This window comes from Pogona vitticeps, chromosome 1, assembly GCF_051106095.1.
Source record: "Pogona vitticeps strain Pit_001003342236 chromosome 1, PviZW2.1, whole genome shotgun sequence".
Classification (NCBI taxonomy): Eukaryota; Metazoa; Chordata; class Lepidosauria; order Squamata; family Agamidae; genus Pogona; species Pogona vitticeps.
The window spans coordinates 40,987,114-41,005,917 of NC_135783.1; the positions used below are offsets into that span (position 1 = coordinate 40,987,114).

The following is an 18,804-nucleotide window of genomic DNA, read 5'->3' on the forward strand; positions in this document are numbered from 1 at the left end:
ATACATTTGCAGTTAAGGAGACAGTGAACAATTAATTCATTGTGCATGAGTTTAATATACGACACACATAGATTTAAGAGTGTGATTTTATGAGGAAATAGATTTGTGGAGCTTTCTGGTACAATCTATTCCCCATAAATCAGAATAAGCCCCATGGTACAGTGGTTAAATAGTACTGCAGTCTAGCTTCTGCTCAGAACATGGGTTAGATCCTGACAGATTCAGGTAGCCGGCTCAAGTACAGGTGTATATCAGCCTTCCATCCTTTCAAGGTTGGAAAAATGAATAGCCAGCTCACTGTGGGGCAAAGTGTTGTTAGAATAGTTATATTATAAACTGCCTAGAGAGTGTTTTAGCTCTATGGATTGTATATAAGTTGCCATCATCCTCATCTTAGAACTGCAGGGCTGAAAGGGACCCTATGGATCATAGAATCCAGCCTCTATCAAGGAGGCATAGTGGAGAATCAAACTCTCAACTTCTGGCTCCACAGTCAGATGCCTACACCACTGAGCAATCCAGCAATTTTATCAAAATGACAACAGCAGTAGTAGAAACAGCAACAACATGATATATGGGGAATTGCACCCTGAACCATGCCCAAGCTGGACAAAAAAAGCTACTACTCTTGAGAGCCAGGCTGGAATTTCCCAGCAAATGAAAGGGTTGCCCTCAATTTGCTGCAAGCAAAGAGCAGAAGCTGAAAGTGATGCCAGCAAAGGAACGTAACTAACTGTACATGAGTTCAGATATGAATATAATTTAACTGCACAGTTTAACAGAAGACAGGGAAAGAATGTCTTGATTATAAGGACCTTGCATTTCATATGTATGAGTGAACAAAAATAGATTTTAACTTCAGAGTCTGTCTTTTACTTCTGACTTCCACACAGATTGTTAAAACCAGATTATTTTTCCCCCTAGGCTTTTTTTTTTACTGATCAGAAACAATCACCCTGGTTCATTTCAGTTTGTTCAAGATGAGACTGATCTGTCAAGATCTAGAAGTGACACTTCCTGTAACAGGACATGGCCAGCAGTATCGCCTGCTAATATCTCCAAACCAAATGCAGTACAGGAGCAAGGCGTGGTAAAAAGTGGGTGACCGTACATTACTCAGATGTCCTATAGTTCCACTTACTACCAAACAAGAGGTTGTAGCTCTCTTAGGAGACACTTACTCCTTTGCAGGACTCTTGCCCACTTCTGCAAGGCAAACCAGCATTTTCTTACCTGCCTTTCCCAGACTGCTTGATATTTTAAGGGAGAAATGGTCTTGGCCAGGCCCAAGAAGATCCTCTCTCGAACACTTGGAAAACCTTTTCTTCCAGCTTCCAAGATTCAAGAAATCTCTCAAAGTAACAGCAAGTAAAACATTGTCTCTAGAGAAGAGCGAGGGTAACCAGCAAACATCTCTAATAATGAGCTGTGGGAGAACCTGCCTCATATCCCTTAGAGAGTCTCTGAACACGCTTGCCAAAGACTATAGGACAGTCTGCTAACAGTCTCTGGAATTTTCAAAATGAAGGAGGAATCCATTCAAAGTTTATGTTGTTCATGTTTTTGAAGAACTCTTCTTTGAAATGGTATTAGATTAGATTCCTCTATTATGATAGAAATTAAGAGAAACTGAGATGGTATGCATATGAGAAAGAGGTTGAGAAACTTCCCCACAGAGTTTTACGGTTTGTCATCTAAAACTACAAGTTACTATAATATTAAACACAAACAAATTTATTACATGAAAACACTTAAATTCAGTTATAGGACAGATTGGGGGTCAAATTACATGTTATAAGAAAATGTTTCCTGTTATTACAACACTATCCCCCAGGTACACTATTCCTTTAAAGTGCCATGTCTGAACAATCAGACTTGCAAATAACTTTAGTGTTTACCACCTGAAGATGAGTTGCAAAACAAAAGCAACACAAAAATACAAAAAGCAAAGGTGAGGAAGGCTTATACTGGGACAAGTCGATCTGTATTACTGCTTAAGGCAGCTCAGCTTCCAATAGTATACTAAGCATATTGCCTAGTTTGTTCTCGAGAAACAAGACACAATCTACCAAAGGCAGGTTCTAAGAAGATACCTGAAGAAAGGGAGAGATGACATCATACAGGAGTTCTAGAAAATAATACTGGTCAGCAAAGGTGAAAGTGCGAGTCTTGTGAAAGAGATGGATATTCCACCTATGAAGACTAGGAAAACACAATTAAATTACAGCCTAGAAGAATGGCAGGCTTCTAGTCACTCAAGAAGTCCCTGTGTGGCCTTTTTGTCTTTCTGAACAGATGTTCTCTGCTAACAACAGCAGCAGCAAAAGGAGGAAAATGTCATAGAAGAAATGGAGGAGGTTTAAAAATATGAAGTTTAAACATCTGGAATCCATAACCACCACCAGCATCCGCAAAAAAAGTGCTATGAATTTGTGTATGTACAACAAAGGGCTCCTGGAGGACCTATTTTCTTGGAAACCTTTTTTCTCAATAAATAGTATGAGACATACTGAGCCGAGATCCATTTTTCATTTTTAAACGGTGGGGCGAGGGGTTGCAATTTTGTTTGGTCTTTCCCTCCTACTCCCTATCAAATACTTAAAATTATAATTTTAATTACACAGCCATCAAAAAGCCATTTCTCCCTGACATCTGTACAGTGACTGCTTGAGTAGTCACAGGTACGCATTCTGGAAAATCTCTGAAGCATTTAACAGGGATGGTTGAGCAATTACTATATGGAATCAAGGGGCAAGTTTTGTTCTCAGCCAGCTGAACACAACCCAGAGAAATAAGTGCTTGTGTTTTAGGCTGTGTTTCAGGACAGAAAACTCCCCATTACTAACGCATTCAAGAAAGGACCAGTGGAGCTGAACCATAAGCTAAAAAGCAGCTTTCTTACTAATTAGGAAAAATCACTATCATTTGTAGCAACATATCTTGCTAAGACATTTTATTGTGGGATTTTAATCAAGGATGCAGCTAACATGGTTTGCATAGGTGTTTGGCCATGTCATCCTACTAAAAGTACAAGCAGTTTCTCTGATGCAGATCTTTCCACCTGGTAAGTCCTGATAAGGTAGGGGAAGAGGCTCAGGTTTTGCTCTGGGCTGACTGGCTGGCCAGCCTGTGCACAACCTAAGAGAAAGTCCCATATTTGCTTCCCCAAAGCACCTTGAAAAATAATACCAGCCACCACTGAGTACTTTCTAGAAAATGACAGATCTCCAAATTACAGAGCACTGCGCATATTTTTAGGGCCAGCTCTCTGTTTCTCCTGAGCTTTGTGGTTTCCCCCCTTCTTAGAGAGTAGAGCTTTGTGTGCCACACAGCTCGCATTGTACCCTATAAACTGCCCTTCTGTCCTTAAGATCCTTTCCCACTGCTAGTGTTTTGAGCAAGCTTGAATTCCCAGTTCAGTGTGTTTCTGTACATGGACTAGGGAGGTGCTATCTTCTCCTTTGCTCATGGCAGCAGAATGCCTTTGGTGATCCTTGCACATTTGTTCATATTCACAGAGCATATTATTCACACACACCTGTGAATTTCTCCATAATCTTCCATTCAGCTGTGTTCTTCTAGTGCAAAAGTGGGGAATTCTTATAGCTGTCTAAAGAGTAACACTCTGGCTAGCGGGCAATCTCACTAGGAGTAATTTTTTTTTTTTGTCCTGCAGTGTAGGATTAAGAAAATTTTTTGATCCGAATGACTGATTTCAATGCTCTTCATAGGGTTTGAACTGGGGATTGCAGAACCTCCTGACATTCAGTCACTCCAAAATGACACAAGCACCTGCGAGTATCAGCGTGATTCTATGGCCAGAATGTAAGACCTATTCTCAAGCCTAAGCCTGCCTACCTCACAGGGTTTCTGTAAGGGTTAGGGGGTGTGAGTGTGTGCATACCATTCTAAGTAACATGGCCTCATTCTGTGATTCCCATCACTCATGCTCACTTAGGTAAACGTAGCTTTTCGCCTCTGCTTCCCCACCCTATAATTTTCCCTATTTCCCCCCTTCTTACACACAGAAATAAGGAAATCCGTCAAATAGCAGCTTACCCTCTCAGTTTTGCATCCATAGCGGAATGTTCCTGTCATCCTAATTCCTAAACAAGCACTTTTCTCCTTATAGACCCCCCTCCACAGTTCTCTAAGGGCCAATTGACAAGCACTAGATCCCTGCTAGTACTTCAGCCAATGCTGAAACCTTTCTGGGGGGTTTCCGCTTTTCTTCAGAGCGCTTGCATGACTTTTCCATTCTGTGCGACTCTAGTCCTGCTTGAAGCAGAGTACATCCCTAATGAAGGAGAAACGCCAAATGACACTGCAGTTATATAACAAGCTACCTAGCTGAAATCATGTTTAGCTTAGGCATTTGAGTAAACAGTATTCTAACAGACAGCCCAGTCCTCAAACAACAGTTAGAAAGAAATGGAGTTCCAGTCACTCACCTGAAGTCCCCTTTACTTCAGGAATGTGATCCCCATATTATTAGACCTGTTATCCCTTGAAAAGGCATAAAGTTTCAGCTGCAAGTGCCTTCCCTTCTCCCTTGGTGACTCTGCCTTCCCTCAAGTCAGATGACAATGTGGTCCAAACAAGTATCGCTCTGGGTATCACTCTGAGGCCAATTCTCTTACTGCCCTAGGCTAATAAGCTGGCACTTAGCAGGTTATACACACTGAGCAGGCAAACAGTGTCACATACCATGAACAAACAAGGCTGCATAGCAACCACTTCTTCAAAGACGTCTTGAAATATAAGCGTAAGGAAGAGGCTTTGCCAGCCTACGTTTCATGGGGTTTTTGAATGGCAAGCACCCAATGACCTTAACAGCACCCAAACTCTTGAAAAGTCATGTGCCCCAGATAACAATAGGAAGGAGGCTTGTGTATTTTGGACTTCTCTTTCCAGAAGCTTGTCGCAAGAGAGCAGCTTTGAATTTCCCCAAAGTATGTGAATGAGAGAAAAGGCCTATCCCTTGTTTACTGTTATAGGATAAAACCATTTTAAATAACACCCCCTTCCCCCAAATTGAGTTTTTCTTCAGGATGAAATTTACTAGTCAGTCTGTCCAATGGCCAAGGGCACACATTGCCTAGCAATTCTTCCTCAAATCCATCTAGTTAGGTAGGCATCATCAGTGGTCAATGAAGATGTCTGCATGAGAAGTGGACTTGCAATTCCATGTTCAGAAAAGTGGAGGTCCCCATAGCACCTCTCATGCCTTCAACAATACACTGTCTGAGGCAGCTTGGGATGCTGTCTCACATCTTTTCACTGTTGCACTTGTCTTTAAGCAGACATAATCAAATTGTGATCCAGTTATCCTTTTTTTCCTCTCCCACTAAAGTCATTGCAACAACACAGGCATAAATAGCAAAATTGTTCTCTCTTGTGAATTGCTTTGACACAACCCCAGTTGCTCAGGCCAAGACTTTATGTTAAGGATGGAACTGTATGTTACAAAGATGACTCACAATTAGAAAATGGAATTCCTTAAGTGCTGGTTGTGTGGAATTGTCACAGCAAGAGATTTTTCTCATCTTCTAGAGTCCACACACTAACTTACTTTTGTTTTCTAATTCAGTTTCAAAACATAAGCACATTCTTCCTTTGCAAGTCAGCTTTCACAGACATGAAAAACTGCCTTTATCACATATCTGATAATCTGCTACGTTTTCAGCTCTAATGATTATTTATCTGTAATATATACTTTGTCTTTGAGGCAAAATATAATCTTTCTATTTTGTATGCAAAAACTGGCTGGAGTGGAGTTTGAATCTTGTTTCTACAGAGGTGAAAGTATACTTGTCCTCCCTAAGGCATACCATCTTTTACTGCACCCAAAGACAGCCACATGGTGTTGAACTTTTGTCATTTGAAGAATGCTTTTGATGTTGCTGTCATAAGCTTCAGTTGTGTTTAAAGGGGAGGGGGAAGAATACACATACAGAAACATTTAAATAACCAAGTGAGGGCCTCATTTGTCCAGAGCCAAAGGATGTCTACCTTTTGTTCTACGTGGTTCACTTCTCTAGCTTTGATAAGCCATTCCCACCACCACAGAAATAGTCACTCAAGAAAGACACACAATCATTTAACCCAAGTGATGAGCAAGCAGAGGAGAACATCACCATAGCTAAATGATGTGAAGTTAGGGGAAGAGCAAATTGAGTGTTACAGACACTCCTCTGGAGAAGGGAGTAAGTAGGCATGACAGCTTCAGAAGCTCAGGGAAAAAGGGAGGGGACTGATTGCTTGGAGTGGAAAATACTTATAGAAGACCAAGCCTTGGAAAGCCTCTGGAGTTGCAATTAATTCCAAGTCATAGGGACAAAGAGTACTAATAGGAAATTAAAATATATAGATGGCATGTGGACATGAGTTCCATGGCAGAAGGAGCTTGCCATGCCCTTATTCCATGTGGATCATTGACTTAAAACTAAATAGAATGAATGGAACGTGGCAAACTCATTGGAAGAGACTAATTGCTCAAAGACAAATGTGCACTTATGCAATGCACTCAGGAATATCGCCTCCTCTGACTGTGTCTTCATTCGTTTGAGATGTAATCTGCCTATATGCAGAAGAATCACATGATCCAGAGATAACCTCATTAGACATCCTGTGCCATTAATCCAATTAATTGTTTATATTGGCTTAACAACACACTTCATCTTTGCAGCAAACTACACCACGTTCAAAATACAATTCCTGTTCAGATTGCATTCATGCTGGCCAATGCAGAAGGAAGAGAGAGAGGAAAGGAGCTTTTAACAAACTCTAAACAGCGTTATGTTGGATGCATTAATAAAATATCAAAAAACAAGTTCATGCATAAATTTTTTAGAGTGGTTGCTAGAATTTGACTTAAAACAGTATTTTAGATTGAATTTCTGTCATACTGAATATGAGAGGCCTTTCTCCCCCCCCCTCCACTAGTAACAAATTTAAAGTAAAAAGCTTCCTTTGCTTGAATTAAGGGACTTTTTATATGGCATACTATATATTTATTATTCGGTCCACACAACACTGTCTGTCTTTCAAAGCAATAACGATTAGTTCAGTCCTGTATATGAATGCTCAGTAGTAACTCCCAATGAGTTTATTTGGGCTTCATTCCAGATATATAGTTATAGTAAAGAGCTGTAATTTATTTATTTATTTATTTATTTGTTTGTTTAAAATACTTTTACCTGATTTTCTCCTCAAAAGGACCCAAGGTGGTACACTTAACTTCAGCTAAGATTTGTCCTTGGAGCTGACATATTCCAGTTGTCCAAATCTGGCGAGCCTACTTTGAATATTTCACTTGGACCATTGACCGAAAACTAAAGAGAATTAATGGAACATGGCAAATTTATTGATAAGGATTAACTGCCGGAAGCAAGCACACATGAAGGCATATATTATGGAAATGTGCAATCTATTTGCATAATGTACAAATGTGCCTATTATGCAAATTAACATGGCTTTTATGTTATGTAATTTAAGCAATTAATTGTTGTATTCTTTTTCTACCAATACATTTCATGTTTGGCACCATTTATAGAATAACCAATGACACGAGAGAGCCAGTGTAGTGTCATGGTTAGAGTGTTGGATCTGGAAACCCATATTCAAATCCCTTCTATTCAAATAATTCACGTGGCATCCTTGCCTGTATTTCTTAGTCAAATTCAGCTTAAACAGATGGTGGAATAAAAGGGAAAGAGGAATTCTGCAGGCATGTATATTACTGGTGCATAGAAAGAAAGAATTAAATTGTGCCTCCCCCCATGAGCTTCAGGTGATAGCCTAATGAGTTGGCTGATGGTTTTCCCCATCAGCTTTTACTTGATGTTAAAAAACCAAAAATAAAACCCTACAGATTCATGACAATACTCCGGCAATCCTGTCATCTGATTTGCGGGGGGGGGGGGGGGAAATGCAAAGACAATTGAGAACAAATTACAGGAATCAGAGAAAGGGCACACTCTTGAAAAGTACAGATTGAATATTTTATTGTAATTAGAAAATATCTGAGCTTAACATTCTTCACCACCTTCACCTTTATACATGCTTGTATGTGAATGCGTGCAAATACACACACACACACACACACACACACACACACACACACACACAGAGTGCAAGTGCCAATCCCATGTAGTAGCTCCTTCTTAAACTCCTTCGCAAATCCAAATAATGTGGTCCTTGTGTGCACTCTGAAGACAAAGTTTGGTTGGGTGCCTGGATTAGACCTGTAAAATATGACAGAAGCTGGCTTTCAACTCCTACAGAAGCATTCATTAGGTTCAGCATTACAGAACTGGACTGCCCCCGCCCTCTCGCATATGCGTGCACTCTCTCTGTCTCTGTCTCTATCTCTCTCTCTCTGGAAGATATCCTCAACAGAGTCAGGGCAGTATATATAACCATGCAAGGACATCACCTAAGCAGGAATATGAACTGAGGACAATATCTTCCTCCAACCAAGTGTATAAACTAAGCCAGGATCTCTGATATGGGGTTTGTTGTGTTTTTCTGTACCTCTGCTCCCAGCCTGTGTTTTCAAGTAAGGCAATGTGGAAAGGGCTGCTGAGCGACTGGCAACCCCTTTGTCTAAAAAAGATTGGGAGGGTCATTCTCATCTATACCCCCAGGAGTGAAATCTGCAGCCCCCACTTTGGAACTTGATTTAAACAGAGAAGCCTACCACATGCCTTCAGCTGTGGTTTGGGGAACTTTTACATTTCTTCTCTTTTCCCTCCCTTAACACCCAGCATGATTAAGACTTCTGTAGGAGCTGAAAGCTAGCTTCTGTTTGGGATATTTGTGAGCTCTAATAACAGTATCACCAACCCTTGTCTTCAGCTCTATTTCGGACATTTACTGAGACAGAAAAACCATTAAATTCAATAGGACATCCATCTGAAGCAGCCATTTGAAGATATTATAGGTAACATCAAAATAGAAATGAAAAGTTAAAAAAGACATTAAAAAAGAGATTTAGCATGGCAAATATTTATACATTGCATAAAAATATAGATTGTTGGTAAGAAAGTCAATGGGTGTAACATTGTGCTGATGGCATCTTTGCTATGCAGATCTTCCATTGAACCTCGTGCTGTAAAGAATGTGAGAACCTATCAGTTACATATTTTAAAAAATACAAAAATTAGTCTTTAAGGTGCTACCATGTTTTTGTCTTTTGTTACTTTTTATTTCTATTTTGCTTTTACCTATAATGCTTGCACAGACTAACTAGGCTACCCCTTCTACAACTACAAAGATACTATAGTATGGTGGGAGAAGCCCACTTAATATGTTTTCTCCCCCTCTTTTCTGTTCAAAAGCAAGACAGCAAGCATGAAGTGGAATGTTAATTTATTAATATGCATCATTCATATGCAGAAGGAACAGGCTGCCAACACTATCAAAGGAGTATAGCATTCAAGTCCTGAAACAGAAGAGGGCATCATAATAAGCAATTTATGGACAGGTCATGACCCTTAGTAAATATTCAGCTCACAACTGCTGGTATTTCCAGCTGTATCATAACTCTACTATGCACAGAATGGGAAAAAAATGATTAGCACAGCTGGAAAGTCAAAGAGCAAGGGCATGGCAAAAGGCTTCTGATTTCAAAGATCAACATAGTAGCCTTTACTCTGACCTATGAGATCAGATTGTTAAAAAAAAACAGGAAGGTGCCTTTTCAAAGCAATCATACTTTTAAAAGTGCCTTTAATAAACATATACCATGCTCTCCTACAGGCCTTGTAGTGGCCTTTCATCCAGAGTTGAGGTACTATCTATTAGCAGCAGTAATATTCCACTATCCTGTGCTCTTAGATTGCCGAGCTCTCCTTTCCAGCTTCAAGAGTTCATCTGAAAGGCCTGCATCTCTCATGAAAACTTGCCTGCAGATTAAGATTGTCATCAGCTTCCCTACCCCAGACACACCGAGGAGAAGGGATCAGTTATCCGCTATTCAGGACAGTGGCATCCTGTTGATCAAAGGTCCTTGATAGAAATTTGTGCTTTCTTAGTTCAGTTTTAGATGTCAGCTGAAGATCATTTGTTTGCCCACATCATGCAACAAAGAGGAAACGGAAGAAAACTTTGCATTGCTGGTTTTAATTGTATTAATCACATAGCATTCTACTCTGACCAGCACTGTTTTTTTTTACAGTTCTTCTAACCCATTATTGCAGGATATATATCTATTTAATTGACTATGGTATTTTGAACATTTTGAAAAGTGTGGTTCAAACTGAAGAACAAAATATTAATTTGGAAATATATAAAATTATTATCTTATTTCTGCATAAGTATACAATGTGATAGTCTTAATTTTGTCATCCTCCCATAGTTGTTGTTTAGTTGTTAAATTGTGTCCGACTTTTCGTGACCACACGGACCAGAGCACGCCAGGCCCTCCTGTCCTCCACTGCCTCCTGGAGTTTGGTCAGTTTGCTGGTAGCTTCGATGACTGTCCAACATCCTCCCATACCTTGTTACCAATAGCACAATGTTATTTGAAGCAAAAGACTTTAGATGCAGAACTTGGAGAAGGTCACTTTTGCGACTAAAACATTCAAAATCATTCAACATTCTGAAGCTGTAGTTTATTATACTCAAGGTCTCACAAGAACAGAATAAACAGCAATCAAAGGGAACACTGTGTGCACAGCTGCCAATATAGTGTTGTTAGTTCCCTTTATGGCAGCCCTGTGAATTAGTGACCTCCCTGCCCAGGTCCCACGAACTAAAAGCTGTGGTTTCCTTTTTTTGGTGAGTCCACCTCATATTCAGTCTTAGTCTTTTCCTGCTGCCTCCCATTTTCCCCAGCATTACTATATTTTCTGGTGCGTCGTGCCTTCTCTCAGTATACCCAAAGTATGGCAGTCTCAGTTTAGTCATTTTCATTTCAAATGAAAGTTCAGGCTAGCACCCACTTATTTACCATTTTGGTGGTCCTTGTTTCTGTAAAGCTTTCTTCTATTTCAAGTGAATCAATTCCGCTGGGGCCCGTATCATCTTTCTTCACTGTCCATCTTAATCCATCTGTACATAGCAATTTGGAATACGTACCATAGTATGTACAGTATGGTATAGTAATGTGAAAGCACTAGGCCAACATGGTTTATTGGTTAAAATGTCGATTTGGGAACAGAGAAACTGGAGTTCCAATCCCTAATCTATCACAAAGCTCATTGGGTTATGGTGGGTCCTCCCCAATCTTTTCAGCCTAACATATCCAGCAGCACTGTTGTAAAAGTGGGCAGCTCATATAAATCATCCTGAATTGCTGAGAGAAAGGTGGGATGAAAATGCAGTACATATATTTGCAGAATGCTTGCATATTGCAAAATGCATGCTGCAAAATCTATTTGTGGTCACGCTGAAAGGAGACTTGCTCATCCTGATGCTTTCTAGATGCGCTGGATGCTGACAACATATCTGGAGAAGAATGATGCTGTGACATACACAATGTTGTAATGCAGAGATACAATCATCCCTGACTGGAGCTATTTATGGTCCAAACTGTAGTTGGCTTCTTGCATGGGACAGCCACACGTGTGTGTGGTCCAACATGAAAGGGGCGAATACCCTTTTGACTTAGAGAGTTCCAAATTTACTGCCTCCACACTTTCTAGGCGTCAGTGTAGATCATTGGAATGCATTGCAGTGCATTTGAGTGCACTCTGCCTGGCATGCTACTAGCTATTACAACACTTAAAGAGTCCCTTAAGGAATGGCTCACTTCAGAGCTGTAAATAAATCCTGTTCAGCCTCAATTTTCTTCAGCGGCTCCAAGCTACTTGGCAAAAGGCAGGAGCTACTGGGCAGAGGAAACAGAGGCTGCAGCGGTGACTGCAATAAAGAAAACCTACCTCTGTGCGCATCTAGGTGTACCCAGTTCACACTTGTGGCTCATTTCGAATGTCTACAGTGAGGGCAGATCAGCCTTCAGGGCTCTGCTTTCCCCCAGACATCCATCACTCCTCAGTCATCCCTTCCTGCATCCTGGATTTTTATTTTGTCCTTCTAACTTTTGTAACGAGTGAAAAACTGTCCCCACCCCTTGTTAAGGAATGAATGCCTGCAAACGCATAAGGAGATTCATTAATGCGTTAAGCAAATCTGATCTGATTGGTTGCTTTTTTTAGGTCTTTGGCACACAGGATGCAAGCAGATCTCTGAGACCTGGGTGTCAGGGGAGACCAGGCGACCTGCCAACATGCTGCTTTTTAAAAGGAGAATTAAAGCCAGCATCAGGTCCCCAGAGCCAAAAGAACATGCAGCCAGAAGTCAAAACTAATGATGCCCCTAAGCCAAGTGAAACAGGAGTTTTTTTAAAAAATGTGGGATGACTGTTGACGGCTTCTGAACTCTCTAGGTGAAACTGATTTCCCTCCTTGACCACCTCCCTTTCTCTTGGGATGAGATGCATTTAGTGAAGGGTGTTCTAGCCAATACTGATCAGTTATTAGTGAACAGGAAAGGAAGCCTAGCCAATTCCAGTTGGGCTCAGCAATCCTGATACAGGAAATGCAAAGCGTATTGTGGTGAACTGTCTGAAGATTCCCTGTAACAGCTCTAGTAAATGCACATATTGAGAATAAAAAAAGAAGACAGAAATGGCACGCACAAAGAAGGGAGTGTTAAAATCTGTGGGATAATTTTCCCTTCCAGGCTCAATATAAAGGGCTGGGTTGTATCTGTAAAGCTATAAATGGATTTTGGTGCAGTGTTGTTTATGCACTATCAGGTCACCTTCAACTTATGGCAGCCCTATGAATGGCTATTTCCCAAAACATCTTATCATTAACAGTGCTGGTCAGCAATTGCAAAATCAAGCCTATGGCTTCCTCTATGGGCTCAGTCCACTTTGTATTTGTTCCTCCTCTTTTTCTTCAGCCTTCATCTTTTCATACCATTGTTGTCTTCTCCGGTTAGTCTTGTCTTTTCATGATGTGTCCAAAGCATAACAGCCTCGGTTTGGTCATTTTTTTTTCCTTTAGAGAGTTTAAACTTGCTTCTTTTGTTTTTCTGATGGTCCAGGGTGCATGTAAAGCTCTTCCAGCACCATATTAATTTAAAAATTACTTAAATGTTGTTTTAATTATGTTTGCAAATGATCTTGCTGGACTGATCCTTGAAGAGGTAGCATATCATTTTCTTAAACAAATGAAGTGAAACGCATCAAGGAAAATGTGTTTCTGTGTTCTCCTTCACACAAGCGTATCCTGTAGAATTGTAAGATTTGCTGTCTCCATATTTTGGGGGGAAGTGTGAAACCCAAAAGTGTGTATGTGTGAGAGAACATTCTTTTTAAAGCATTCATTTGTTGAAAAGATTGTTCTTTCCCTCAGGCTGAAGCAAAAGCTCACTCCCTTCAAGCCAGCACTGCTACCAAAATTCAACAGCGTCTAGAACAAGTGAAGGGATTAAAAAAAAAAAAAACAGGACTGATAAGCAACTGAGCAAATTGAATTTTGCCCTTTGCTGATTGTCCCTGTTTCTCCTGTGCACCCAAGAGATTCGGAGGCAGGGCTTTGACAGCAAAGGGTTCATCCTCGAAACAGATGTAAGGTTTCATCACTGAGTTCTGAATAATTAGCCACAAACTGAACCTTAGTTTTGCCATGGCCCAGCCATTGCCCCAGCCAGCACTCTTTAGATCTGTTGGATTTTGACTCCCATCATCCCCACAATCATTGCCAGCTCAGCAGTTTAATAAGGAGTAGGTAAAGGTGAAGGTTCCCCTTGACATTTAGTCCAGTCATGTCTGACTTTAGGGTGCAGTGCTCATCCCCATTTCCAAGCTGTAGTGCCAGCGTTTGTCTGAAGACAGTTTCCGTGGCCAGCTGGCCAGCGTGACTAGACACAGAAGGCCGTTACCTTCCCACCGAGGTGGTACCTATTTATCTACTCGCATTTTTATATGCTTTTGAACTGCTAGGTTGGCAGGAGCTGGGACAAGTGACGGGAGCTCATTCTGTCACGTGGATTTGATCTTACGACTGCAGGTCTTCTGACCCTGCAACACAAAGGCTTCTGCGGTTTAACCTGCAGCGCCACCACGTCCCCAATAATAAGGATTATCAGCATCCTAATTAAACGCCTACCTAAAGCTCACTTTGTCTCTGAAATCCAAAGTCCTTGGGTGGCCCCAGCTGACCAGAAAGACAAAAGAAGGGAGCAAGTCAGGAGTTAGGCTTCTGTCTTCTAAGGGTCCAGAGTCTTTAGGCAATGTGACAAAGGCCTCCAAGCAAGAAATGTACCAGACTTAAAGTTTCATAGGGAGTGACAGTTTCAAGCAAAGACTTGAAAGCTTTATCAGCATAATTTTTGGAAAGCAAAGTTGAGCAGATATTTCCCATCTTCTCATTTTGTGTTCAGAGTAGAAGAGCTAGCCTTCATTTTAAATAGGCTTATGTCTAAAAATAGCATGACAAATGGCAGCTCATTATTGCTTTTAGATGCCACCAAATTGAGTCAGGTATTTCCGTTGCATTTTCTTTCATATTTATAAGCTATTTTGAGGGTAAAATGCTAGATTTAGCATCTGGGATGAACTAGAGAATATTTCTCTGTATTTTTCCTGACTATACATCAGGGGTCTCAAACATGTGGCCTGGGGGCCATTTGCGGCCCCTCCAGATGATAGTTTGTGGCCCTCGCCTTGCCTGCCCCCCCAAAGCGCCCACACATCCTCTGCTGTCAAGAGTTTAAAAAAAAGCCTTGCCTTGCTCGCCGGCTCTCTCCCAAGACAGCACCTCTTGCACCCTCCATCCAGAACTGCAGCCTGCCAGCCAGCCCGCCTGTCTGTTGGCTAAAGAAAATCCTGGGTGGCTTCCTTGGGCTCTTGCTCCGCTTGGCAGAAAATCTGATGCGGCCCAGCCTCACCCAGACTCTGCCTCTAGTGGCCCCCAGGTAAATTGAGTTTAAAACCCCTGCTATACATAATCATAATAACAACCTTATGTTGCCCCCACAGAAATAATACAAATCACTTTTTCAAAATAATGTTCCAAAGTTTGTGAGACAGCAGGTGTTTAAGAGCAAGGCCTGGCCCTACTGGCATGCCATTTCCCCACAATATGCACCGAGGAGCAAACTTCTGAGGCAGGGAGTACCTTTGACTTGTTTCCAATAAGGGTTTTACATGTTACTCACATGAAACAGAGTACAGTACACCCAAGTAAAGAGCCTCGTGGCACAGTGGTTAAACTGCACTACTGCAGCCAAGACTGCTCATAGACCGAGTTCAGTCCCAACAGGCTCAGGTAGCCGTTTCAAGGTTGACTCAACCTTCCATCCTTCCAAGTTTGGTGAATTCAGTACCCAGTTCACTGGGAAAGGGTGGTGGCAATGTGTAGCCTGCAGAATTAAATTGTAAACTGCCCAGAGAGTGCTTTAAGCATTATGAGGTGATATATAAGCAGCACACTTTGCTTTGGGCTTTGCTTTACTTATGTAAGAATTATATAAAAAATATCCACCTTCTCAAAACAATCTTTTTAAAAAAGAAGACATCTCCATGAAAAACCAAGCATATGATGTCTTACCTTAGTGGGAAGGATTGCTGGCATACCCAATGAATCTTGTAAGTTTTCGCTGCGACAGGCCCTCTGCCTTGGCAAATTCCCTACCTAAATTTCTACTTGCTGATCTCGCAGTTACTCCCAGACTTGTAATCAATAACATTTAATTTTATGAAGCTCCATAAACAATGCTGACAAGTAATAGCAGCAGCTTCAAGATCAGATAAACATCCCAAACACAGAGATGGGTAGAGATACATTCCTGAGGGTAGCGCAGCAATCAGTAATACACCTTGAGTCATGACAGGCCCAACCATATATAACCAGGAATTAGACAGGTAAGCCTCAACAAATCATTACATTCCCAGAGCTGTAAAACACGAGGTGTCAGGCGGAGACCATTCAAGGACTAATTGGAAAGGAAGGAAGGAAGGAAGGAAGGAAGGAAGGAAGGAAGGAAGGAAGGAAGGAAGGGAGGGTTACAAACCTTTTCCTAAGTGGCTGCTTCACACCTTGCCAAATTGTCTACAAGCAGGGCACTTTTTGTAAAAGCTGACACACAGGCAAGCAGATAGAATTTAAACCGTAATGTGTTGTGCTGTTTCAATTTTTCACCTTTGAGATGTAAAGAGAGCTCCAGCTGCTCCCAAGATGGAAACATGTTCTTTTATATTGAGATCACAAGGGAACTATTGGGAGACTTTTCGTTTGCTTAACACCAGAGCTGTAAGGAGCTGTTTTGGCTCCCACGGCTTTCCTACTGGCTAGGCCTGGTTTGTGTGAGATTGGAAGACACGGGGAAAGGACAGAAGAATGGGGAGGGACGTTGGGGTCTCAAGGCACAGGGGCCACATGGGTTCCACACTGAGTCTGGCTGTTCTCTGTTTCCTTCTGCTCAGGGAGATGCAGGCAAGCCTGTGTGCTTTGGATGGGTTTGCTTGGAGTGGGTCCCGCAGGAAATATTTGGGTAAAATTCAGCAACCTGGGTGAAAGCCCCAGTTTACCTCACCACTTCAGACTACAGACTAACAATAGTGTATAAAGCATGGAACTAGTTCCAAGTAATAAGGTACTTGTAAATTCCCCACCCAACCCCAACCCCGCAATCACCAAGGTATTATTACATTACACTAGGACTGTAACTCTCATTGATTCTTTCTTAGCAGGCTTTCTATAGCAGCAGGGTCCATTCTAATTTGCTGCAGAGCTAGGAAAGGCTAGTTGTTTGGACTCTAATTCTCTTCTGGGATCAACACGCCCTGAGTTGGAGTGAAACCACCTTGTCACTTTGCCTTCACCCCGCCCGCACCCCAACCTAGAGAACCTACCTAGAAGCCTCAGGGATGGCGTCAAAGCTGTAGGAAAGCTATTAACAACACTTCACTCTCTCCATTCCCCTTCCACTCCTGTCTCTGGGCACTAGGGCAATGAAGGCTGTTTCACTGCCAGAAGCAAGTGGGAAGTTTCCTTCTGACATCATCTGCCTCATCTTGCTTCCACACAGGATGGAGGGATGCAGCCTACTTTGCTGACAAAATCCCTCTTGCATTGATTTTTCCCCCAAGACCACTTAGAGAGGACTCCGCAGGGATCCCCAAATTTTAAGCTTTCAATGCATCCAAGCTTTTTTATGCCTAGAGGCAACAAGCATATGGGCAGATGAAATGGCTGCTATCTAATGGGAAGTATGAACAGCTTAAGGGCACACGCTTCCAAAAAAATCATATTTTGTGATCAAAAGCTCTGATTTGAACAGCAGGAGAACAGGGCTAGCAAATGCCATTTGAACAAACCTCAGTCACATGTGGGGAAGACAGAAGAAAGTCTGGAAGAGAGGAACACGGACAGAGATAGCCCCCACCCCCAGAAATGAATAGGTCCAGTTCAGAAGACAGTCAAGACCAATGAGTTTCCCCTTCCAGAAAGACATTTGTTTGAGAGAGAGAAAGAGAGAGTCTGTGTATGTGATGTTTCATTTGAACTTACCTTGGTCAAATATTTTCAGAAGTGCTGTGGCTGGCCTCATTCAGCTGGGTTCCGAGAGGTCCTTCAGCCCTAACTCATTGATGTGGGCATGAAAGAGATTCTTGTTGATCTTAGTCTCTCACAGCAACTGTTGCCATAGTTATAAATCATTTCTTATTGCCCCCCACTGGGCAGCAAGTGAATATAAAGAATGGATTTACTAAGTAAGAGCAACAGTACTGCACACAGGACTGGCTCCCCTTCCTTAAGTGTGACATTGGGCATCAGCAAAGTCCAGGCAGTTTTATTGCCTGCACTTCAGAAAGCCAGTAAAATATCTCTGGATGAAGCCCAGTTAATAAAGAGAGTTTCCAAAGTCACAAATGAGGAGATAAAAGCAGAGCAATCTTTCAACTTAGACATATCAGTGAAAGAGGAAGCCTGTGTGATCTTTTCCCTGAGTAGAAGCAGCAGATGGAGAGGGGATTAGCATTAGCACTGTCCTGTTTGAAGTGCAGAAGAAGAGCTTACTTTGTTACAGGAATGTGGTTTGAGTAGCTGCCCCATCAGACTACCTGCAGAAAAATTCACGCCACGCGTCACATATGGAGATATAGGGTTATATCCTATCCTTCCACTCTAATATGAAGGAACAAATGAAATAGAAATGGTGGCAGGAAGTCACATAGGCCTCAGTACAGTTGCTAATCCAAATCAGAGAAGACCCCCTGAATCAACAGCCAGTATCCAGTTGCAAAGCTCTGTCCATGCAAAGGGAGTGATGTCACCAGCAGAAGTTTGTTCCTAGTTATTGACTTTCTTTTTTTATTTCAGGATGTGTGTGACTTTGTTTCATTGCAGAGTAGTCACATGCAACCCAAAATTGAAAAAGAAAAACTTTAATAAATGGCATTCAATCACCAACAATGATATCGTTTTTAGAGTGCAGGCAGAGCTGCACAACAGGATACTAGCAATGGGATGTACCGAAGTGTTGCCATCATTCAGCAGTTGATTCAATTACTCTTTTGTAGTTGGGAATAGCAATTGGACTACGGTCATACTGGCCAGAATTCTACCAAATTTGCCCAGCACAAACCCACAATGATATAACTTTTGAATGCAATTGCTCTGCATGGCCCTCATGCCCTCAGATATAGGAGGTCACACACATGGTTGTGTATCCTGACATACAACAATCAGCCAGAAACATTAAAAAAAAGTTTACAATATTTCTGCAATAGATTCCTGACCCTTATTTTTGTTCATTATTTCACTAGTTATTTCTATGTCACTA

At 41.5% G+C, this 18,804-nt stretch overlaps 1 protein-coding gene across 3 annotated transcripts in view; it reads right to left on the minus strand.

The window, feature by feature from the left end:
* Positions 1–17,618, minus strand: part of TOGARAM2 (TOG array regulator of axonemal microtubules 2) — a 91,439-nt gene extending 73,821 nt beyond the window's left edge. The window contains exon 1 of one of the 3 annotated variants that reach the window (XM_078383018.1): positions 17,529–17,618. The gene's annotated coding sequence lies outside the window, so the exon portion shown is untranslated. Of the gene's footprint in view, positions 1–4,451; positions 4,588–17,528 lie in introns of those variants that run through there. The other 2 variants (XM_020793138.3, XM_078383019.1) reach the window with 2 other exon arrangements.
* Between the last annotated feature and the right edge of the window lie 1,186 nt (positions 17,619–18,804).